The sequence below is a fragment of the Ursus maritimus genome, unplaced genomic scaffold (genome assembly GCF_017311325.1).
Source record: "Ursus maritimus isolate PB19 unplaced genomic scaffold, ASM1731132v1 scaffold_31, whole genome shotgun sequence".
Classification (NCBI taxonomy): domain Eukaryota; kingdom Metazoa; phylum Chordata; class Mammalia; order Carnivora; family Ursidae; genus Ursus; species Ursus maritimus.
In genome coordinates this window covers 4,438,112-4,464,269 of record NW_024425675.1, presented here as the reverse complement: position 1 = coordinate 4,464,269, position 26,158 = coordinate 4,438,112, and positions in this window count along the sequence as shown.

The window sequence follows — 26,158 nt, the reverse complement described above, 5'->3', positions numbered from 1 at the left end:
TTTTGCTCTGTGTGTTAGAAGACACTAATCCCAAAATTGTTTTTTAAAAGAACACAGTACTTATAGATATACAAAAATAAAATTGAATAAAGTAAAAGGAAGCCAAAAATGAAAAATATAGCTGTAAAATGTAAATGTAAGAAATGAAAGTTAAAAAAAAGACTTTAAGTCTTTTTAAAACAAAGAGTTGATAAAGTAAGAAACTATTTGAAAAGGAAAAAAGAAAAAGAAAAGAAATGGAAAATTTAAACTGAAAGATAAATAAATGAATCATGAGGAAAAACCTTGAATTCTATATACTATTTTCCCCTAGCCCTGGAGCTTTAGTCTTGTATGGTCTGTAAATTTGCTGTGCACCTGTTCTTCCATTTGGTCTTCTGAGGGTGGGGCCTACTGCACTGCTTCTCAGGTATCTTTGCTTGTTGGAGTTGCACTGCCCCTTGCCAGGGGGCTGGGCTCCGTGTAAGCTGTTCCTCTGTGTGGCTTTCATTCCTTGAAGGCTTTTAGCCTCTTTAGAGGATCAAAATAAAAATGGCTATGCCCCAATCTCCATCCCCAGAGTCAAAAGTTTGTGGTCCTCTCTCTTCAGCACTCCCTCAGGTATAAATGTTCTTCACTTTTGTGTGTACCAAACTCTGCAGACTCCTGCAGTGCATACCCACATCCATCCTCCTGGGGGTAGGCAGAGGGTCTCCTGGTACTGTCCTTTACACGGTTCCTGCCCTGAAAGCTGTTGCCCAGTTGTGCCCACCCCCACCCCGCCCCTCCCAGGGAAAGGCAGAGGGGTCCCAATTTCCTGTCCTTTGCACAGTCCCCACTCAGAGCAGTCACCTGATTGAGCTCTGGCTTCCAGTTCATGGTGAACAAAGCTGAGAGCCCCCTCCCAGCCTCACTGACTGTCACCAGTTTCCCTGCTCTGATGCTTGGGAACTCTACTGGCTCAGCCAGTAGAGTTTCTGTGACTCTGGGGATTCCAAGTACACACTGTCTCACCTAAAATTTTGCCCCTTTTCACCATATGAACCCCTTTCAGGCAGGGATGTCTCTCACTGGAGCAGATTTCTGTGGGTTCCAATTTTGCCCTCTGGGGCTATATCACTTTCCAGTAGCTGGCTTACAGAGGCTCCCTCCCTGTGACATTTATCTTCCAATATATCCCCTCATATTCACTTCTCCACACCTCCCACCTTGTAGAAAGTGGTCACTTTTCTACTTATACTGTTCCAGACATTCTTTTCTTACATCTTAGGTTGAATTCATGGGTGTTCATAATGATTTGATAGTTACCTAGCTAAATTCAAGGGACCAGATGAAATGAGGTTCCCTACTTTTCTGTCATCTTGCCTCCTCCACAACTTTCCTCCTGTTATTGATGTTAGTTTCATATAATTGTAATCAGAAAAGATACTTGATAGGATTTTGACCTTCTTAAATTTTTAAGACTTGTTTTTTGCCCTAACATACAATCTATCTGGAGAATGTTCTATGTGCTCCTGAGAAGAATATGTATTCTGTAAATGTTGGATGGATTGTTCTGTAAAGGTCTTTTAGATCCATTTTGTCTACAGTGTTATTCAAGTCCCTATTTCCTTATTAATTTTCCCCCTGGATAAACTATGAATGTAGAGTATTGAAATACCCTACTATAATATTGCCATCTGTACCTTTCTTCAGCTTTGCTAACATTTGCTTTATAAATTTAAGTGTTCCAATGTTTGGTGCATATATATATTACAACTTTTATATTATCTTGTTTAATTGACCCATTTATCATTGTATGTGACCATCCTTCTCTCTGGCGGCAGGTTCTGACTAAATGTTTATTATAGCTAATGAAAGTATAGAACTTCTTCTGGCTTTTTGTTACTATTTGTATGGGATATTACCTTTCCACACCTTCACATTCAGCCTATGTTACTCATTAAAAGCTAAATTGAGTCTCCTGTAGTCAGCATATTATTGGATCCTATTTTTAAAAATCCTTTTAGCCAATCTATGTCTTTGGATGGAGAATTTAATCCATTTATATTTAAAGTTATTATTATTAGGTAAGGACTTATTGCCATTTCATTGTTTTCTAGTTCTTTTTTTCTTTCTTCCTATCTCGCTGTCCTCATTTGTGACTTGCTGATTTTTTGAAAAAGCATGGTTGGATTCCTTTATCTATCTTTTGCATATTTACTGAGGTTATAAATTTGTAGTTATCATGAGGCTCACATAAAACATCTTATAGTTGTTTAACAGTCCATTTTAAGGTGGTAACAACTTAACTTTAATTACATACAAAAATTCTGCACTTTTACTTCTCTCCCTAATTAACCTTTTATGCTACTGATGTCACACTTTATGCTCTCGAAATTGTTTATCCATTAACAAATTATTGTAGCTATACTTACATGTAATTCTTTTGTCTTTTAATATTTATAAGATTAAAATTGATTTATACACCATTACAATAGTAGAGTATATTAAAGTTGACTATATAGTTATCTTTACCAGTGAATTTTGTACTTTCATATATTTTCATGTTGTTAGTGTCCTTTTCTTTCAATCTGAAGAATTCCCTTTTGCTTTCTTTGTAAGGCTCTACTGGTGATGAAATCCCTCATCTCTTATTTGTCTGGGGATGTCTTTGTCTCTCCTTCATGATTGAAGAACAGCATTGTCATGTATTGCATTTTTGATTAGTAAGATTAATTGACCATATAGTTGTAGGTCCATTCCTGGATTTTGTATTCTGTTCTATTGATCTATGTGTCAGTACCATCCTGTTCTGATTACTACAGTGTGTAACACAGCTTGACGTCCAGAATTGTGATGCCTCCAGTTTTGCTTTTCTTTTTCAAAGTCGCTTTGGCTATTTGGGGTCCTCTGTGGTTCCATGCAGATTTTAGTATTGTTTGTTCTAGCTCTGTGAAAAATGCTGATGGTGTTTTGATAGGGATTGCATTAAATGTGTAGATAACTTTGAGTAGTATAGACACTTAACAATATTTGTTCTTCCAATGCATGAGCAAGGTTGTTTTTCCATCTTTGTGTGATCTTCAGTTTCTTTCATAAGTGTACTATAGTTTTCAGAGTACAGATGTTTGACCTCTTTGGTTAGGTTTATTCCTAGGTATCCTGTGGGTTTTGCTGCAATTGTAAATGGGTTCAATTCCTTGATTTCTCTTTCTGCTGCTTCATTGTTGGTATATAGAAATGCGACAGATTTCTGTGTGTTGATTTGGGGTCCTGTGAGTTTATTGAACCTGTGTATCATTTCTATCAACTCTTTGGTGGAGTCTTTTGGGTTTTCTACATAGAGTATCATGTCATCTGCAAATGAAAGTTTGACTTCCTCCTTGCTGATTTGGAGGCCCTTTATTTCTTTTTGTTGTCTGATTGCTGAGGCTAGGATTTCCAGTACTATGTTAAATAACAATGCTGGGAGTGGGCATCCCTGTCTTGCTCCTGAAGATAGAGAAAAATCTCTCAATTTTTCTACATTGAGGATGATATTAGCTATGGGTCTTTTGTATATTACTTTAATGATGTTTAGATATGTTCCTCTATTCCTACTTTGTTGAGGGTTTTTATCAAGAATGGATGCTGTATTTTGTCAAATGCTTTTTCTGCATCTATTGAGAGAATCATATGGTTCTTACTCTTTCTTTTATTAATGTGGTATATCTCATTGATTGATTTGCAACTATTTGCAGTCCAGGAATAAATTCCACTTGATCGTAGTGAATGATTCTTTTAAAGTACAGTTGGATTCAATTTGCTAGTATTTTGTTGAGAATTATTGCATCCATGTTCATCATGGATATTGGCCTGTAATTCTGTTTTAATGGGGTCTTTGTCTGGTTTGGGCCTTGTAGAATGAGTTTGGAAGTTTTCCATCCATTTGTGTTTTTTGGTACAGTTTGAGATGAATAGGTATTAACTCTTCTTTAAATGTTTGGTAGAATTTGCCTTTATGGCCATCCGGCCCTGGATGTTTGTTTGTTGGGAGATTTTTAATTACCAGTTCAATTACTTTGTTGGTTATCAGTCTGTCAAATTTTCTATTTCTTTCTGTTTCAGTTTTGGTAGTTTATATATTTCTAGGAAGTTATCCATTTCTTCCAGATTGCTCAATTTTTTGGCGTATAATTTTTCTTTTTTTAAAAGATTTTATTTATTTATATGACAGAGAGAGAGACAGCAGCGAGAGAGGAAACACACAAGCAGGGGAGTGGAAGAGGAAGAAGCAGGCTCCCAGCAGGGCAGGGAGCCCAATGCAGGGCTCAATCCCAGGACCCTGGGATCACGCCCTGAGCCAAAGGCAGATGCTTAATGACTGAGCCACCCAGGCACCCTGGCATATAATTTTTCATAATATTCTGTCATAATTGTTTGTATTTCTGTGGTATTGATTGTGGTCTCTCCTCTCTCATTCATGATTTTATTAATTTGGGTCCTTTCTCTTTTCTTTAACCTCCATGTATTTGTTTTTCCAATTTTTTTCTTGTGGTTAACTTCAAGTTTTATAACATTGTGGTCAGAAAATATGCATGGTATGATATCAATCTTTTTGTACTTGTTGAGGCTGATTTGTGACCTAATATGTGATCTCTTCTGGAGTGTGTCCCCTGTGCGCTCAAAAAGAATGTGTACACTACCGCTTTCCTTATTGATTTTCTGCTTAGATTATCTGTCCATTGATGTTAGTGGGGTGCTAAGTTGCCTACTGTTATTGTATTAATATCAATGAGTTCCTTTATATCTGTATTAGTTTATTTATATATTTGGATGCTCCTAAGTTGGGGGCATAAATATTTACAATTGTTAGATCTTCTTTTTGGATAAACCCCTTTATTATGATATAAGTGCCCTTCTTTGTCTCTTGTTACAGACTTTGATTTAAAATTCTGTTTGTCTGATAAAAGTATTGCTACTCTGGCTTTCTTTTTAAATCTATTTGCATGATAAATATTTCTCCATCCCCTCACTTTCAATCTGTAGGTGTCTTTAGGTATAAATGAGTCTCTTGTAGGCAACATATAGATGGCTCTTGCTGTTTTTGTTTTTGTTTTTGTTTTAAATCCATTCTGAAACCCTATGTCTTTTGATTGGAGCATTTAGTCCATTTACATTCAGAGTAATTATTGATAGAAATCAATTTAGTGTCACTTTATTACTTGTTTTGTCATTCTTTCTGGAGATTTTCTCTGCCTCTTTCTAGTAAAGACTAGGCTTTTGGTGTTTCTTTCCCACTCAAAGAATCCTCTAATATTTCTTACAGGGCTGGTTTAGTGGTCATGAGCTCCTTTAGTTTTTGCCTGTCTGGGAAACTCTTTATCTCTCCCTCTATTCTAAATGACAGCCTTGCTGGATAAACCATTTTTGGCTGCAGATCTTTCCCATTTCTCACATTGAATATATCATGCCACTCTCTTCTGACCTGCCAAGTTTCTGCGGAGATATCTGCTGCTAATTTGTATTCCCTTGTAAGTTAGGGACTCCTTTTCTTTTGCTGAGGATTTTTTATTTATATTTTGCAAATTTAACTATGATGTGTCTTGGTGTTGGCCTCCTTTTGTTGGTTTTGGTGGGAGTTCTTTGTGCCTCCTGGATTTGGATGTCTATTTCCTTCCCCAGATTATGGAAGTTTTCATCTATATTTGTCTCAAATAAACTTTCTGCCCCCTTTCCACTGCTCTACTGGGACTCCTATGATACCAATGTTATTACACTTTATGGAATCACTCAGTTCCCTAAGCCTATATTCATGATCTAATATTTCTCTTTCCCTCTTCTTTTCTACTTCATTATTTTACCTAATTTTGTCTTCTATATCACTTATTTATCCCTCTGTTTCTGCCATCTTTATGGTTATTATATCTAGTCAGTTTTTAATCTTGGTTATTGTATTTTTCATTTTGGCCTGACTAGTTTTTAGGTCTTTTGTCTCTGTGGTAAGGGACTTCCTGTTGTCTTCTATGCTTTTCTCAAGCCCAGCTAGTATGCTTATGATTGTTGCTTTAAATTCTAGATCAGACATATTACTTGTCTCTGCTCTGATTAGGTCCTTGGCTGTGACCTTTTCTTTTTCTTTCTTTTGGGATGAATTCCTCTGTCTTCTGTCTTCTGTGTATTAGGAAAGACTGTTATGTTTCTTGATCCTGAAGGTAATGGCTTTATTAAGAAGAGGTCATATCCTATCCAGGACGTGGCCCTTCAGAAAGTGTCTCTGGTATATGCTATACACTCTGCTGCTGTGTTTTGGCTGCTCTTTCCCTCTGGTCAGGCCTATGCAGTTTTCTACAGTGGGGAGTGTGTGGACCTTGGCCAGAGTATGTCAAGTTTTAACTAGGTGTGCTCTGGTCTGCTTGTTAAGAGACTTGATGCTATTTCCACTAGAATTGAAGCTTTGCAAAACTCTACGGTCAGTAGATGTGGTGCATGTGGGGCATTTGTGCTGGTCTTCTGGAGCAGAGGCTCACTGGTCTGGTTCTCAGGCACAATTACCTGAGAAAAGCAGCACCTACAGAGAGCAGGGGGTGGGGCTTGGCCTCCACCATTGGTGCTGTGCTGCTTACTGAAGTTAATTTATGCTGAGGGGCAGGGGAGAGAAATGGTGCCAGCTCCCTCCATTGTTCCAGGAGAAGGGAGTTCACACCTGCCACTGTCCAGGAAGCCCTCCCAGAGGATTGAACAATCTCCCCTCGTGTGTGTCCCAGGCATCCCTCAGATTGCTGCCTTCACCTTATCTGTGTCTGGGCCGTCTGCCCTGATTGCTCAGTCCACCTGTGTTTTATCCCAGGCAGGCCAGCTGGGTTTTCAAACTCCAAACTTTAGGTTCATGGTGTTGCAGGGACCTGCATTGACCCTCTGGGGGAGGATCTCGCCATGCTGGGACTGATGCAGGTTTGTCCCAGAAGGGCAATTGCACCAAAGTGCAAGGGCATGGAGTTTGGAATAAAGTGAAGCAAAGAGCCAGTCTCCATGTTACCCACCGCAGCAGGTGTCTCTGCACCCATGTTGAGGGGTGGGAGAGGAGAATGGCACCTGCTGACTCCTTTGTCCCCAGAGAGACAATGCTACCTTTCCCAGATGTGCTCCAGGAAGTGGGAATTGTCTCAATCAGAATGTCCCAGGGGATCCTCATATCACTCCGTCTGCTCCCAGGCCTCTTCCCTCCTCCACAGGAGCACTGCAGCACACTCAGGGCTCTACATTGGCCATGCTGTGGACCTCTACAACTCTGTCTTTGAGCCCCATTGGGTGTAAAAACTCACAAAAATCAGCAGCTTTTGTTTTTACCAGTCATGTCTTTGGAGAAGTGTTTTCCCCTGCGCACTCCTCTCTCTTTCTCTCTCACTCTCTTTCCTCTCTTTCCCCTCTCTCTCCTTTCTCCATAACCAAGTCTCCCTCCCCTCCATGCATCCATGATCCATTTCTCCCCCAAATTACATCTCCATACCTCCTACCTTCCACAATGAGGCCTCTGTTCTCCCTCTAGTTTGCACTTTGTTCTGTCAGTCCTCAGATTGATTTCTTGGGTATTAAGAATGATTTGATATTTATGTAGCTGTGTTTAAGGGATGAGGCAAGCCTAGGATTCTCCTACTACTCTGCCATCTTAAGTCCTACTCCAGTGTCTATTTAATTGAAGGAGCAAACACCACTTTCAATATTTACAACATGGTTTTGGCAGGCAAAAACATTTTGTTGGGTCCCAGAGTGATGGAATTTGCTCTGGGATTGCAGTTGAGTGTGCTTAGAGGCAGATCACATGGCTACTGCTAGGTATATGAGCAGGCATGTCTCCCAACATGTTCCTGGGCAAGCGGAACCAATCCTAAACTTCAGCCAAGAGGGGTTGTAGCCAGAGAACAGACTGATACCGGAGTCCACAGCCAGACTAAGTTTGGAAGGCCTGTTACCCACAGCTTAGACAGATGTGACACCTCCTGGTTTGATTGGTGAATGTTGCTGGTTTCAGAACCAAAACCAAAGAAAGCCAAAGCCAAGTCCATAGGATACAGAACTGCTTCCAGGTCTGTAGCAGAGACCAGAGTTGGCAAAATTTCCATTTGGGTGCAGATCTGCCTTCTCAAAATGGCCCTTCTTGTTCTTGGGCTCTACCAGGTTTCCACAAGCTCCTACCAGGACTCCACAAAGGCGTGAATAGCTGCAAAGTATTTTTGTTGTGTAGGGTTACAGATGGAAGGCATTCTATTCTGCTACTTTGATGACATCACACTTTGAAAGTTTTAAAACATCTATTGAGATTATAAAAATCTCCATTTGTTGATTAAAATGTTGGATTTAACTACTAGATCTTCTGAATATTCTTGCATTCTTCTTGCATCTATATGGGTTTTGTTTTCTTTTGTTTTTGGTCAAACTTTGTTTATCCTCTTAAGTGTGTCCCTTTTGAACAACCCATTTTGATACAGCTATTTTACTCCAATTACAATTTTTGTAGTAGCTATTAGATCAGAGCTTATTTCTTTATTATTTCTTATATATTATATTCTATTTTCTGTTTATCATTTTTTTATTTTCTAGAGTCAGTTCATTTCTGCCTTATGCATGACTCTCTTAATGTCGTGATTGTCTCTCTTAATTGGCCTGAGTAAGTATTTCTGAGGGATGCACTATAGTCTGAAGCTTTTCTGTCTAATCTTCCTTCCTCCTTTCCTTTATTGTGTTAAACCGCCAAATTTTAAGATGCTCCCAACCAACATCTGCTTCATCTTTCCTTTATATTTCAGTTATTTTTTCCAATAAGTCTAATGCAAGCCTACTTCTATCTGGGGGTCTGCTTCACAGCAGATATTTTTATTTTGTTGTTGATCTCAGAGGAACTCCTCTTAGTATTTTGTAATTATGTTTTCTGAGTTATCTTTTTTGCAAACTCCCTTTATAAGATAAAGACCTCCTGCCCTTCTATTAGTTTCTGAAATCTTTCAACATGCCTAAGCTTTGACTTTTATTTAATACTTTCCTGCATCTATTAGGGGGGTCATATAATATCGTTCCTCAATCCTGTAATGTGGTGGATTATATTAATATTTTATTGTTTTCAGTAAGGTATAGCATAGTAGATAAAGTACATAATCCAAAGCATATATAGTTCAATGAATTTTATTGTATATAATCATGTATCTACCACAAAATCAAAATCAAGATATAGAACATTTCTATTACCACAGAAATTTTCCTTATGCTCTTCCCAGTTGTTACCCACCAACACCCAGGACTAATCACTATGATTTCTATCAACCCTAATTATTTTTGCCTATCTTGAACATCACATAAATAGACTCACAGTATTCCCTTGTGTCTGTATTCCCTTACTCAACAATAATTTGTGAGATTCATCCAAATTGTTGCACATATCAATAATTCATTCTTTTTCATTATTGTGTTTTAATACGTTGTGAAAACATGATGGACATTTGGTTTGCTCCAAGTTATTTGTTATTACAAATAGACATGAATATTTTGTATAGTACCTCTGGATAGGCATATATAGTTATCTAGAGTATATACCTAAAAGTGAAATTGAAGTGCCATAAGATATGCATATCTTTATTTTTTATCATTTTTTCATAATAATAATTGTACTCTTTAGACCTCATCCCCTTTTTCCCACATCCCTCCACCTACCTCCCCTGTGGTAACTATCAGTTTGTCCCCTATAGTTGAGAGTCTGTTTCTTGGTTTACCTCTCTCTCTTTTTTCTTCCTTTACTCATTTGTTTTGTTTCTTAAATTCCACATATGAGCCAGATCATATGGTATTTGTCTTTTTGTGACTGACTTATTTGCTTAGCATTATACTCTCTGGCTCTTTCCTTCTTGTTAACAAATGGCAAGATTTCATTCTTTTTATGATTGAATAATATTCCATTGTGTGTGTGTGTGTATATGTGTATGTATATATATGTGTGTGTATGTGTATGTATATGTGTGTGTAATCACTTCTTCTTTATCCATTCATCTATTGATGGACACTTCTGCTACTTCCACAGTTTGGTTATTGTAAATAATGCTGCAATAAAAAAGAGTGCATGTAACTCTCTGAATTAGTGTTTTTATATTTCGGGGGTAAATACCCAGTAGTGCAATTATTGGATCATAGGACAGATCTATTTTTAATTTTTTGAGAAAACTTCATACTCTTTTCCAGAGTAGCTGCACTGGTTTGCATTCCCACCAAATGAGCATGAGTGTTCCTTTTTCTCCACATCCTCTCCAACACTTGTTGTTTCCTATGTTGTTGATTTTAGCCATTCTGACAGGTATGAGGTGATATCTGTGTACTTTTGATTTGCATTTGCTGGATGAGTAATGCTCAGCATCTTTTCATGTGTCTGATAGCCGTCTATACATCTTTGACAAAGTGTTTCTTCATGTCTTCTGCCCATTTTTAAATTATGATATTTGTTTTTTGGATACTGAGATGTATCAGTTTTTTCTATATTCTGGATACTAACCTTTTATTGGATATGTCATTTGCAAATATCTTTTCCCATTCCATAGGTTGCCTTCTTTTGTTGATTGTTTTCTTTGCTGTGCAGAAACGTTTTATTGTAATGTAGTCCCAGTAGTTTATTTTTGCTTTTACTTCCCTTGTCTCAGGAGACCTACCTAGGAAATTTTGCTACAGGTGATGTTAAAAAGATTACTGCCTATGCTCTCTTCAAGGATTTTTATGGTTTCCTGTCTCATATTTATGTCTTTCACTCATTTTGAGTTTATTTTTATGTATGGTGAAACAGAGTAGTCCAGTTTCATTCTTTTGCTTGTGGCTGTCACTTTTCCCAACAGTATTTGTTGACAAGACTCTCTTTTTCCCATTGCATATTCATTCCTTGTTTGTTGAAGATTAATCAACCATATAATTGTGGGATTATTTCTGGGTTTTTTGTTCTATGCAATTGATCTATGTGTCCATTTTTATGCTGTACTGGCATGTACTGTTTTAATTACTACCACTTTGTAATAGAACTTGAAATCTGGAATTGTGATACCTCCAGTTTTGTTTTTCTTTTTCAAGATTGCTTTGGCTATATGGGGTCATTTGTGGTTGCATACAAATTTTAGGATTGTTTGTTGTAGTTCTGTGAAAAATACTGTTGGTATTTTGATAGGGATTGCATTAAACATAGATTGCTTTGGTAATATAGACATTTTAACAATATTCATTTTTCCAACCCATGAGTATGAAATGTCTTCCATTTCTTTGTGTCATCTTCAATTTCTTTCATCAGTGTTTTATAGTTTTCAGAGTACAAGACTTTCACCTCTTAGTTAGATTTATTTCTAGGTATCTTATTCTCTTTGGTGTCATTGTAAGTGGGATTTTTTCTTAATTTTGCTTTCTGATGCTTTATTATTAGTGTGTAGGACTGCAACAGATTTCCACACATTGATTTTGTATCCTGTGACTTTACTGAATTCATGTGTCAGTTCTAGTAGATTTTTGGTGTAGTTTTTAGGGTTTTCTATATATAGCATCAAGCCATCTGCAAATACGTTTTGCTTTTTCCTTACCAATTTTGAAGCCTTTTATTTCTTTTTGTTGTCTAATTGCTGTGACTAGGACTTCCAGTACTATTTTGAATACAAGTGCTGACAGTGGACACCCTTGTCTCATTCCTGACCTTAGGGGAAAAGCTCTCAGTCTTAACTTTCACTATTGAATATGATGTTGGCTGTGGATTTTTCATTTAAGGACTTTATTGAGATATGTGATATGTTCCCTCTAGACCTACTTTGCAAGGTATGCATATCTTTAACTTTACTTGATAATTGCAAAGTTTTCACATTCCCACTAATTATATATGAAAGTTGCATTTGCTAGACATTTCGTGATATACTTGATATTGCCATGTTTTCCATTTTAGTCATTCCATTGTGTTTGTAGTAGCATAGAATTGCAGTCATGTTTTTAATATACATATGCCTGTTGTGTAATTACAGTGAATATTTTTTTCTAGGTTTATTGGTTATTTAGATATTCTCTTTAGCGAACTGGTTGTTCAGGTCTTTTGCCAATTTTTCAAAGTTTGTTATTTTGTCTTCTACTTATTAATTATAGGAATTCTTAGTATATTTTGAGTACAAAACCTTTATCACACATATGTATTCCAGATTTTGTTTCCCAGTATCTTACTTGATATTTCACTTTAATATTTTAATGAACAGAAATGCTTAATTTTAGTGGAGACCAACTTATAATTTCTTATTTAGCTTTCTGTTTCTGACATTAGGAATTTCTGTCTACATAAAAGTTGTGAAGATACACTTATTCTAGTAGTTTTATTGCTTTTTATTTCACATTTAGATTTCTGATTCTTCTCAAATTAATAATTGTTCATGGTATTCAGAAGCATTAGAATTGCTGATGACTGAAGATGGCTAACCTCAACTGGCCAAGTCACTCTGTCTATATTTTTTTAGAGTCTCTTTCAGAGTAGGTGTTCTTTGATGAGTATTAACACGTGATATTGCATACTATGGGACCCATAAGTCCATCTATCTGATTCTTCCTAACTTCTTTTTCCCCCACTCTATCTTTTCTCTTTCTAGGCTTCTGACCAACCAGCCAAATCATTTACCACTGCCAATAAGCTGATATATAATCTTACCTCAGGCTAATTCTCTTTACACATAAGGTAGATGAACAGATGTACCACTTGAGCTCTGAAATTTTCCTATTATCGCTGTCTTGGGAAATTTTCCTATTATCACTGTCTTTCAGAGCCAACTCTGTATGGAGTTAGAACATGGCAACAATCCATTTTTAACTTGTGTTCATATAAAAGTTGGTCTCTCCATGAACCATGTGGCTATGGTGATCTGAGGAACTGATGCTAATGTTGGATGATATGGAGGTCCAAGTTACCAGTTCAATTTACTTGAACCCTCTGGCCTTACTCATGCCCTATCCAGGATGTGCCACAGCTATCTTAACAACAGATTACTATTGGACACACCTATCGTTATAATGTAAATCATTGGACAAAACCCAGATTGTGATGGAAAGTTATACTCATATAAACCTTATTTCCCATGGTCAGTAGATCCATCTCTATCGAGGTCCATTTTTTTTAATGGCACAGCTTTGCCCTAAGGGCATAGCTTTTTATTTTATTTGAGCCTGCCATAAACTCCACCTTCATCTTTTCCAAACACCTCATATAATAGAGCCTGTTTATAGGATCCAAGCATCTTGTCTGCTTAACTCTAGCCTGAACGTCCTACAGAGCTCTCTACTCTGGGTCCCACTCAAAGCTAGCAGCCTTCCATATCACCCAGTATACGGGTAAGATCAATATTTCTAAGTTACAAATATGCATTCCCCAGGACCCAAATAGGATTACCAAGCATGTGCTTCATTCTTTATTGTGGATTTAAAAAAATGTAGTAATTTGTCTTTCACTTTGGAGGGGATGTCTCATATCTGAGATAGCATGCCTCATATCATAGCATACCATAGCATATCTCAACATGTCTCAACACTACATACCTAAAAAATTTACTGATATGGTAGGCTATGAAATATTTATATGGCATGTCTTTCACCTTCTGGAGTGCAAATGGCCATGAAGGCATCCAATATATTTGTGACCTCTTAGTCAAGTGGTATGATGAACTTAGTTCTGTAGACATAGTGGGCTATTTATCTGCATTTCCAATTGGATCACATCTCCTCAGACTATTTAATGACAGAGGATGCAAGAGTGATCACAGCCATGTAGATGTAGAGTTCTCCATCCCAAGTGGATTCAAATTGCTGCTTCTCTTCTTTTTCTGATATAGGATAGAAAGAACACATTAAAATTTAAAATTAGAAAGTGTGATGGATCCAAATCTGTTCTCTTTTCCAATATTTTTTGACTACTCAGAGTCCCATGAGATTCCATATGCTTTTTAGAATTTTTCCATTTCTGCCAAAAAAAAATGCCAATGGGATTTTTCAATTTGTACATTGAATCTGTATATCACTTTGGATAGTACAGACTTAAATAAAAATAGTTTCCAATACTCTATGAGCACAGAAGGTGTTTCCATTTATTTGTATTGTTTTTTGTTTTGTTCAGAAATGGCTTATAGTTTTCAGCATACAAGTCTTTTTTTTAAAAGATTTTATTTATTAATTTAACAGAGAGAAAGAGAGAGAGAGAACAGAATGCACACAAACAGGGGGAGTAGCAGAGGGAGAGAGAGAGAAGCAGGTTCTTTGCTGAACAGGGAGCCCAGTGTAGGCCTCTGTCCCAGGACCCTGGGATCATGACCTGAGCTAAAGGCAGATGCTTAACCAGCTGAGCCGAGTGGCTCCCCCAGCATATAAGTCTGTCACCTCCTTGGTTTAGTTTATTCCAAGTATTTTATCCTTTTTAATATCATAAAAAATGAACATGTTTTCTTAATTTTCTTTAACTTTGGTCATTGTTAGTGTATAGAAAAGCAACTGATTTTTGAGTATTGATTTTGTATCCTGCAACTTTTCTGACTAGTTCTAATATGTTTTTTTGTGGAATCTTTAAGGTTTTCCACACATAAGATCATCTCATCTGTGGAGGCACCTGGGTGGCTCAGTCAGTTGGGTGTCTGGCTCTTGATTTCAGCTCAGGTCATTATCTCAGGGTCCTGGGATCAAACCCCACATTGGGCTCCATGCTCAGTACAGAGTCTGTTTGACGATTCTCTCCCTCTCCCTATGCCCCTACCCCTACACACACTCTAAAATAAAAAAGTCTTTTAAAAGATTATCACATCTGTGAACAAAGCTAATTATTCTTTTTCAATTTGTGTTTCATTTTTTTTCTTGTCTAATTGCTATGCTATAACTTCCAGTATTATGTTGAATAGAAGTGGAAAAATGGGCATCCTTGCCTATTCCTGACCTTAGGGGGGAAGTGTTTAGTCTTTCCGCATTGACTATAACATCAGCTGTGAATTTTTCATACATGGATTTTATTATGTTGAGGTAGTTTTCTTCTATTCCTAGTTAGTTGATTATTTTTATCAGGAAAGATTGCTGAAATTTTTTTTTAAGATTGCTGAATTTTATCAAAGCTTTTCTGCAACAACTGTGAGGATTATGTGTTTCTTCTCCATTTTATTAATGTGGTATATTGATTGATCTTTATATGCTGAACCATTCATGCATTCCATGAATAAGTTTTAATTGTTCATTGTGTATAATCCTTCTATTTATTTTTTTTAGAGAGTTTATTTATTTGAGAGAGAGAGAGAGAGAGAACAAGTGGTTAAGAGGGGCAGAGGGAGAGAGAGAAAGAAGCAGACTCCTTGCTGAGCAGGAAGCCTGATGCGGGGCTGGATCCTAGGACTCAGAGATCATGACCTGAGCTGAAGGTAGATGCTTAACTGACTGAGCCACCCAGGCACCCCACGTATAATCCTTTTAATGTGCTGTTTAATCAGGTTTGCTAGAATTTTAAGATTTTTGTCTCAATATTCATCAGAGATATTAGTCTGTAGGTGTATTGTTATGTCTTTGTCTGGCTTGGGTATTAGGGTAATACTGGTCTTATCAAATAAATTTAGAAGTGTTCCCTCATCTTCAATGTTTTGAAAGAGTTTGAGAGAATTGGTGTAGTTCTTGAAATATTTGATAGAATTCTCCAGTGAAGCAATCTTGCCCTGAGATTACTTTAATCTCTTCCCTAGATATAGGTCTGTTCAGATATTTCATTTAAGACTCCACTGGTAGGTTGTATGTTTCTAGAAATTTATCCATTTCTTCTAGGTTATCCAATTCATTGGCATAGAAATTGTTCACAGAAGTCTCATAAATCTTATTTCTGCAACATCAGTTGTAACACCTCCTTCTTCATTTGTAATTTTAGATACTTGAGTTTTCTCTCTTCTTAATTTGTCTAGATACGGGTTTATGAATTTTGTTTATTTCAAAAAACCAACCCTTGTTGACTTTTCCTATTGCTTTTTTATTCTCTATTTATCTATACTCTAATATTTATTATTTCCTTCCTTCTGCCTGACTGAATTTAGTTTGCTCTTTTTCTAATTCATTGAGGTGTAATGTTAGGTTGTTGATTTAAGATATTTCTTCTTTTATAGTATAACCATTAACTGCTATAAAACTTCCTCTTAATATGGCCTTCATGGAATCCCATAAGTTTGGGTAAGTTTTGTTTTGTATTCATTTGTCTCCAGGTTTTTACTAAGTTCCCTTTTGATTTCTTCTTTGATTCATTGGTTATTTAAAAGTGTATTATTTTCTATGTATTTGTGGATTTTCCTGTTTTCCTTCTGCTTTTGGTCTCTAGTTTCATTCCACCATAGTCACAGAAGATACTCTGTATAATTTCAATCCGATATTTGTTGTAACTTGTTATATAACCTAACAGGTGGTTTATCTTAGAAAATGTTCCATTTATGTTTGAGAAGAATGTGTATTCTGCAGTTGATGGTTGGAGTGTTCTGTATATATCTGTTATTTAGTTGGTCTAGAACATTAAGACCTCTGTTTCCTTATTGATCATCCATAACTAAAAGTGGGATCTAAAATCTCATATAAGATGGATATACATTTATAATTGCTGTATCTTCCTGATGAGTTAACACTTTGATCCTTATTTAATGTCTTCCTTTGTCTCGTGACAGTCTTTTTTTCGTTTGTGTTGTCTGATATAAATACAACCACCCCCATTCTCTTTAGGTTTCTGTTTATATGAAATTCTTTCACCATCTCACATTTTGCTTATATGTGTCCTACACCTAATGTGAGTCTTCCATTCAGCCACTCTATAGTCCATTAAATCCCTTTACATTTAAAGCAAATACTAAGAGTGAACTTACTATTGTTATCTGTTAATTTTTATCTCTCTTGTTAATCATTTTATATCTTGTATTTTGTTGTTGTTGGTTTTGTGTGTGTGTGTGTGTCCTTTTCCTCTCTTCCTAAAAAAAGAGGGGAGGGAGTAACCATTTTGGAATACACCAAAGTGATCTGTTCTTCCTTAAAAGCTTGCCCACAGGCAAAAATATTTTGCCAGGGCCAAACCTGCTGCAGTTTTATCAACACTTCACCAACTTGGGTGACGGGAAAAACCCAGCTCCAACCCCTATAGCCTTCTACATGAGGGTACAGAAATAGCCAACTCCATTCTAGACCTCAAGTTCCACCTAAGTGGGGGGGCAACTGAGAAGAATTGGGGAAATTCACACTCCATGGGCATAGGCTTACAAAAAGACTGAGACTTAATCATAAGATTATTAAACACTGGAAGAGAGAACTCTTCCAAACTCACTTTATGAAACCAGCATTACCTTAATACTAAAGCTAGATAAGGACACTCTAAGAAAATAGAATTCCAGGCCACTATCTTCGATGAACATACATGCAAAACTCCTCAACAAAATAGTTATAAAACCAAGGGGCACTTGGGTGGCTCAGTTAGTTAAGGACCTGCCTTTGGCTCAGGTCATGATCCTGGGGTCCTGGGATTGAGCCCCATGTCGGGCCTCCTGCTCAGTGGGGAGTCTGCTTTCCCTCTCCTTCTGACCCTCTCCCCCCTGCTGCTCATGTTCTTTCTTTCTATTAAATAAATAAAATCTTAAAATAAACAAACCAAGTTCAATAATAGCATTGAAAGGATCATACACCATGACCAAGAGGGACCTATTTCAGAAATGCAAATATGATACAACATCCACAAATCAGGCAATGTCATACAGCACATTAACAAAATGAAAGATAAAATATCGTATGATCATATCAATAGGTAAGAGAAAAAACACTTGACATGGTTCTATATCCATTTATGATAAAACTCTCAACAAAGCAGGTTTGGGTAGAACCTCAATATAGTAAAGGCCACATATGACAAGCCCACAGCTGACCTCGTGCCCAAAAAGAAAAAAGAAAAAAAAAAAAGCTAAAGGCTTTTCCTCTAAGATCAAAACCAGACAAGGATGCCCACTCTTGCCACATTTGTTGAACATACTATTGGAAGTCCCAGGTACGTCAATTAGGCAAGAACAAGACAGAAAGACACCAAAATTGGAAAGGAAGAAGTAAAACTGTCACCGTTTCAGATGACATAATATTACATATAGAAAACTCTATAAAGACTATCAAAAAATTGTTAGAACTAATAAATTCAGTAAAGTTCCAGGATACAAAATCAAATACAAAAATCTTTGTGTTTCTTAACACTAATATTAAAGTATTAGAAAGAGAAATTAAGAAATCAAACCCATTTATAATCACATCAAAAAGAATAAAATACTTATGAATAAATTTAAGGAGGTGGGAGATCTGTTTATTGAATACTACAAACATTAATATGAACAAAATTGAAGATACATATAGAAAGATATTTTGTGCTTGTAGATTGGAAGAATTAATTCTGTTAAGATGTCCATACTACTCAAATCAATGTACAGATTCAGTGCAATCCCTATCAAAATTTCTTTTTTTTTTTTTAAGATTTTATTTATTTATTTGACAGAGATAGAGACAGCCAGCGAGAGAGGGAACACAAGCAGGGGGAGCGGGAGAGGAAGAAGCAGGCTCATAGCAGAGGAGCCTGATGTGGGGCTCGATCCCATAACTCCAGGATCACGCCCTGAGCCGAAGGCAGACGCTTAAACGCTGTGCCACGCAGGCGCCCCCCCTATCAAAATTTCAATGGCATTTTTTTTTCACAGAAATAGAACAAATAATTCTAAAATTTTTATGGAACTATAAAAGACCGTAAATAGTCAAAGCAATCTTGAGAAAGAATAAAGCTAGAGCCATCGTACTCCCTGATTTCAAACTATATTACAAAGCTATAGTAATTAAAACAGTATGGTATTGGCATGTCATGAAGATCAGTGGAACAGAATAGAGAGCCCAGAAATTATAGTTAATTAATTCATGACAAATGAGCCAAGAATATACAAAGGGGAAACAGTCTCCCTAATAAATGGTATTAGGAAGATTGGACAGCCATATACCAAAGAATGAAACAGACTATTGTCTTATACTATTCACAAAAATGAACTCAAAATGCATTAAACTTGAACATAAGGCCTAAAACTATAGGCTCCTAGAAGAAAACATACGCAGTCAGCTCCTCAACATAGGTCTTGGTGCTGACTTTTTGAATCTGAAACCAAAAGCAAAAACAATAAAAGCCAAAACAAATAAGTGGGACTACATAAAACTAATAGGCTTCTGCATAGTGAAAGGAACTTCAACAAAATGAAAAGGACTCCTACTGAATAGGGGAAAATATTTGCAAATCAAATATCTGAAAAGAGTTAATATCCAAAACACATAAAGAACTCATACAACTCAATAGTTTTGGATCTAATTGCAAAAACAAAGGAAACAAAAGCAAAAATAAATGGGACTACATCATCAAACTAGAAAGACAACCTACTGAATAGGAGAAGGTATTTGCAAATCACATATCTGATAAAGAAGGGATATCCAAAATATATAAAAGTTCCTCAAAATTTAAAAATAGAGCTACCCATATGTCCCAGTAATTCCACTAATAGGTATCTATGTGAAGAAAATGAAAACATTAATTTGAAAAAATATATGCACCTCTATGCTCATTGCAGCATTATTTACAATAGCCAAGATATGGAAACAACTCGGACCCATGATGGATGACAAAAGCATTCGTGCATATAATGCAGTACTACTCAGCCTTAAAAAAATAATAAAATCTTGCCATTCACAGCATCATGACTGGACCTTAAGGGAAATAAGGGAAATGGACCTATGTGATGTAAGTCAGACAGAGAAAGACAAATACTGCATGATTTCACTATATGTGGAATCAAAAACAAAACAAAGAAACAAAACAAAACCCAAACTCACAGATACAGAGAACAGACTAGTGGTTGCCAGAGGGGAGAGAGGTGTGAGGTGGTATGTGAAATGGGTAAATGGGGTTAAGAACTGCAAACTTCTAGTTTAAATAAATAAATCATCTGAATGTAGTGTACTGAAGGGGAATATAGTCAATATTACTGTATTAACATTGTAAGGTGACAGATGATAACTAGCCTTATTGTCATGATCACTTTGTAATATATATAAATGTTGAATCACTATTTTGTATACTTGAAATCAATATATGTGAATTATACTTCAATAAATTATTTTTTAAAAAGAAAAAGCGAGTTACCCTAAAGACCCAACCAACAAAACCGTTAGAAGTAATAAATTCAGTAAAGTTTCAAGATATAAAATTAATATACAAAAATCAGTTACCTTTCCACGTACTAACAATGAGCTATACAAACAAACAAACAAGCAAAAACAAATTAAGAAAACAATCTTAGTCTAAATAGAAAAAGTAAAATATTTAGGATAAATGTAAGCAGGCAGGTGAAAAATCTTTATAATGAAAATTATGACACAATTGATAAAAGTAATTGAAGAAGAGACAAATAAGTACAGAATGATGATTTTGTTAATGGATTGAAAGAATTAATGCTATAATGTCAGTATTACCTAATGCAATTTACAGATTCAATGCCATCCCTATCAAAATTCAATTTTCATAGAAATATGATAAACAATCCCAAAATTAATGTGAAACCACAAAGACTGCAAATAGCTGAAGCAGTATTGAGCAAAAAGGACAAAGCTGGAGGGATCACACATCCCGATTTCAAACTACACTACGAAGATACAGTAATCGAGATAGCGTGTTACCAGCATAAAACAGACATATAGACCAACAGAGGAGAGTAAAGAGCTCAAAAGTGAACCCACACATTCACGGTGAATTGTTCCTTGACAAAATGCCAAGAACACACAATAGGGAGAGGATAGTTTCTTCAATAAATGGTGCTGTGAAAACTAGTGGAAGAATGCAGAAAAATGAAACTGGATCCTTTTCTCACTCCATATATAAAAATCAACTTAAAACAGATTAAAGATTTAAACATAAAACCTGAAACTATAAACTACTAGAAATAAAAAACTTTATTGACACTGGTCTGAGGGATGACTTTTTAAATATGACTCTAAAAGCATAGAAAACAATACATGTGGTAAGGGTTAATATCAAAAATATATTGGGAACTCATACAATTGAAAAGCAAAAAAACCAAACAAAAAAAAAAAACCAAAAACCAACCCAACCCAAATAACATGATTTTAAAATGCCCAAAGGATCTGAGTAGACTTTTTTCCCAAGACATACAAATGGCCAACAGGTATATAAAAATATGCTCAACATCACAAATCATCAGATAAATGCACATAAAAACCACAAGGAGACATCACCTCGCAGCTGTTAGAATGACTACCATAAAAAATAAGAACAAAACACACAAGAGGTAAGTGTTGACAAGGACGTAAGAAAGGGAACCCTTGGGTATTGGTGGGAATATAAATCAGGTCATATACTGTAGAAAACCATACAGAGAATGTGGGACAACAGAGAATCTCTTCCATTGTTGGTGGGAACGCAGAATGGTACAGCCACTTTGGAGCAGAATTTGGCTGATTCTTATCAAATTAAACACGATCTTATCATATGTTCCTGAACCTTATACCCAACTGATTTGAAAACTTCTGTCCACACAGAAATGAGCATGTGAGTGTTATTTTATTCACAATTGCCCCAAACCGAAAGCAGCCAAAATGCCCTGTATGTGCGGGAATAACCTCTGGCACATCCACAGAGTTGAATACTCTTCAGCAATAAAAAAGAACAAGCTATCAGGCAATGTAATGGTTGACATGGACAAATCTTAAATCCATATTGTTAAGTGACAGGAGCCAGTCAGAAAAGGCTACATGCTGTCGGATTCCAAGTAGAAGACATTCGGGGAAAGGCAAAATTAGAGAAATAATAAACAGATCAGTGGTTGTCAGGGCTTTTTAAGGGTAGGAGAATTGAAAAAGTGAAGATTCAAAGGACTGCACATCCAAAAGAACAATTTTTAAAGGTTATTTGAACTATTCTGTATAATACCTTAATGTTAGCTGTACCACTATACGCTGCACCCCCAGACCCGTCCCCCACCAGGGCCGGCGTTGTGGCTGGTCTGGCCGCTGCGGTTCTTACTATGAGGGCAGGATACACGCAAGCAAGAAACCACTAGGGAACTTGAGGAAACAAGATTTCTTAGTTCTCAGTGGGTACATGGCCCGTGCAAGGGTCACGCAGTGAGGTCGGGTAAAAAGAGAACAAGCACACCAGCTTGGGTCTCTGCCGTCATTGGGGCCTGGGTGTGAAGCGTCTCCAGTTTTCTGCACTCGCTCTTTATTAGCCAATCTAAAGCACGGGAGAGGGGAGCTGTGTCTCAGGAAGTGCGAGGTGGGGTCCCTTGAGCAGTTATCTAGGTTGCCCAGGGCTTTCTGAAAGAGGGATCTTCACGGGTGAGGGCAGCCTAACTCTTTATCTGGCTGTTTAGTTAGTAGCAAAACCACTTGGGTTGTTCCTGCCTTTTGGCCCTTGTGAATAACGCTGCAATGAATACTGGCACACAAGCATCTGAGTGCTGTCAATTCTGGGTATTAACCTAGAATTGCTGGGTCCTATGCTAATTTTATGTTTAGCTCTTTCAGAAACCACCAATCTATTTTCCACAGCTGTTGCACCATTTTACATTCCTACCAGCAAAGCACAAGGTTTCTAAATTCTCCACATCCTCACCAACATTTGCTATTTTCCACTTTTATTTTTTTTAAGATTTTTTATTTATTTATTCGACAGAGATAGAGACAGCCAGCGAGAGAGGGAACACAAGCAGGGGGAGTGGGAGAGGAAGAAGCAGGCTCATAGCGGAGGAGCCTGATGTGGGGCTCGATCCCAGAACGCAGGGATCACGCCCTGAGCCGAAGGCAGACGCTTAACCGCTGTGCCACCCAGGCGCCCCTGTTATTTTCCACTTTTTAAAATTATTGCCATCCTAGTAGGTGTGAAGTGATATTTACCTGTGGTTTTAATTTGCATTTCTCTGTTGTACATCTTTTTACCTGCTTGTTGACCATTTCTTTCTTCTTTGGAGAAATATTTATTCAAGTCCTTTGTCCATTTTTAATTTGGTTGTCTTTCTGTTGAGTTGTAATTCTTTGTATATTCACCCCTTATCAGATATGCAATTTACAAATATATTTCCCATTCTGTAGCATTTCTTGTTACTTTCTTTTTAAGTAAGCTCCATTCCCAACGTGGGGCTTGAATTCACAATCCTGAAATCAAGAGCTGGATGCTGTACTGAGTGAGCCAGACGCCCCTTGTCACTTTCTCGATAATGTCCTTTAACGCACAGGTTTTCAATTCTGATGTTCAACTCGTATTTTTTCTTTTGTTGCTCATGCTTTTGTGTCATGTCTAAGAATACATAGCCAAATCCAAGGTCATGAAGAAGTACCATGTTTTCTTCTCAGTTTTATGGCTTTAGCTCCTACGTTACTGATCCATTGCGAGATAGTTTTTGCACACGGTGGGAGGCGGGGGTCCAATTTCATTCTTTTGCATGCAGAAATCCAGTTACCCAGCACCATCCATTGAAGAGAAATTTCTTTCCCCTTTGAGCTGACATCTTTGTTAAAAACTCAATTGGCCAGGGGTGCCTGGGTGGCTCAGTCGGTTGGGTGGCTACCTTTGGCTCAGGTCATGATCCCAGGGTCCTGGGATCAAGCCCCACATCGGGCTCCTTGCTCAGCAGGGAGCTTGCTTCTCCCCTGCCTGCCACTTCCTCTGCTTGTGCTTGCTCTCTCCCTCTCTGTGTCAAATAAATAAAATCTTTAAAAAAATAATTGGCCATAGGTATATGGGCTAGACAACTCTTTTGAGTTATAAAGGGAAGAGAAAAACAGAAATGGCAACTACAGCAGGCTTGTTAATGATGGGCATGGCCTACGAGAGGGGGAAACAGTGATGCAGGGAGGGGAGAACTGCTGTCTTAGTAGGGAGACGAGATGATTATTGAAAATATAGTGCCAGGACCGGCCTGGGGGTATAGAGTCCATCGACAGGAACTGGCAGGAAGGTAGAGTAGATCACTGCAGACGCTGCTAGGTAAGTAGATGCAGGAGTGGTAACAGGGAAACAAATCCATCTATCCAGCAAGTGCTTATTGGTCACCTATTGCTGTGCCAGACCTTGTTCTAGGGGTAAATGGCCAATCAAAACACACACGGTCCTGTACTCACAGACCCAGTAAATCCAGGGACAAGACACAAACATCGAGTACAAGAGGCATGTAGAAAAGCTTGAGGATCTGAAAGTGGAGCTGGAATGGGGGCGTTGAGACAATACATTGTAAATGGTTGCTGAGAGGCCACTTAGCTATTGAAGGAGACCTGGATGCTGATTATCTGCCAGGAATAATCTTGGTCAGTAAGCCACAGATATAACACTGCTATCAGTAAGTAAAGTCGATATCAATACTACACATAAAATGAAGGCAACTCTGTCCTGTATAAATGATTAAAGCAATGGATTAAATAATGGAATTTAAATATTCTGAATAGTGTTTCCACTCAGTGATGCATAGTTAACTCTGCTTAACATACCAGTCTATTTTAGAATTAGCCCTGATAATAAACCCAGAGTAAGTAGAAAGTCCAATAAAATGGTATGAAATGTCACTAGTAACCTTTTATGGAAACTCTATACCCTTGAAAAATTCATAGATTTTAATATAGTTAAAGTCCAATCAACACTTAGAGGTATTATAGAAGGAAATGAACATAAGGATTGACTTTATCAGTGGGCTTAAGGGAGTATTTGTCTCGTGCATCATCCTAGCATTTTTGTGCCCCAGAGGGTCTAGTTGAGAAGACATGTCACCCTCACAGTGGTAGAGGCTTCATGGGCTCTTTAATTTGATCTAATCCAGCCCCCAAATCTGCTCCTACTGATCAGTCAAAAGCCACATCTATTTATCCCTCAATTCTCAGAAGAATCCTAGAACATGTGAGATAGTCTAAAGAGCCAGTCTCTTTATAGGCTGAAGAAGGGTCCTGGAGATACTATTTCTGAACTCCTTTGAGTATATTAGGTCAGAAACATCCAAGTCTTCAAGGAGTCAGGCAATAAACAAAAGATAAAAGATAACCTAGTCAATGTTGTCCCTCAAATTCTAGTAGACAACAGAAGGAAAAAGGGCCAATTGCAGGTTAAACTAGTTGACCGTGTGACTTTTTAAAGTAGTATGATGACCTGCTCCTGTGGCTCTAGGTCTGATCTGGGCATCTTTATCAAATAAACTTGCAAAGTTGTATGTTGCAGAAAATAAGAAAACTTCGTAAGATGGCCGAGAGTTATTGCAACGAATTGCCGCTACTGACATCTGACATTCACCAAATTCTTCATGAATGATACATTTTGTAAATTCTCATGAGTTTGAATGAAAAAAATTTTTTTTTTTTTTACTTTCAGGACACTTATATTTTGGAAAGTGTTTCATTGGAAGTCAAAATATACTGTCACTAGGAAAATAAATATTTCAGTGACAAAGTTCCATGTGGCTTCAATCAAAGTTATTGTAAATTGTAATATAAAATCTAAAAATTCACCGGATTTCAGCCTCAAGGACATATATGTCAGGAAAAAAATATGTATACATAGAACAGTGACTTTGTTCCTATAATATTAAAAACCTCATAATAAAAGCAAAGTTCTGGTGCAGAAATATATAATTCAATTCAATAGATTATGCCTAAGGCATAAGGAAAAGACTTGAGCCAAGCAGGAGTGCGGGTGGTAGGAAAGAAAATGAACAAGATAGTTTCTTTCATGAAGCTTACAAACTAGTAAAATGAGTAATTCTAAACTGGAAAATGATTTAGTCTAAGCTAGGAAACACAAATAAGTGGAATAAGTACAATAGGGCACCAATTTTTAAAAATGGGAGGGTACCGCAATTGTAAAGTTGAAAGTTTTAAACACAGTCCTCCCCCCCACAACTTTCTGACACTTGCTGTATGCTCTAGGAAGGATTATAGGTCTTCTAATATGCGTTACACAAGTATGTTCTATAGGTGTACATACTTTCTAACAAACCAAAGCCAAATGAAAATCAAATTTCTTTAGAAAAGTAACAGGGGCGCCTATGGTGCAGCTGGTGGAGGGTCCCACTCTTGGTTTCGGCTCAGGTCAGGATCTCAGAGTCGCGGGATTGAGCCCCACGCTTAGCGAGGAGTCTGCTTG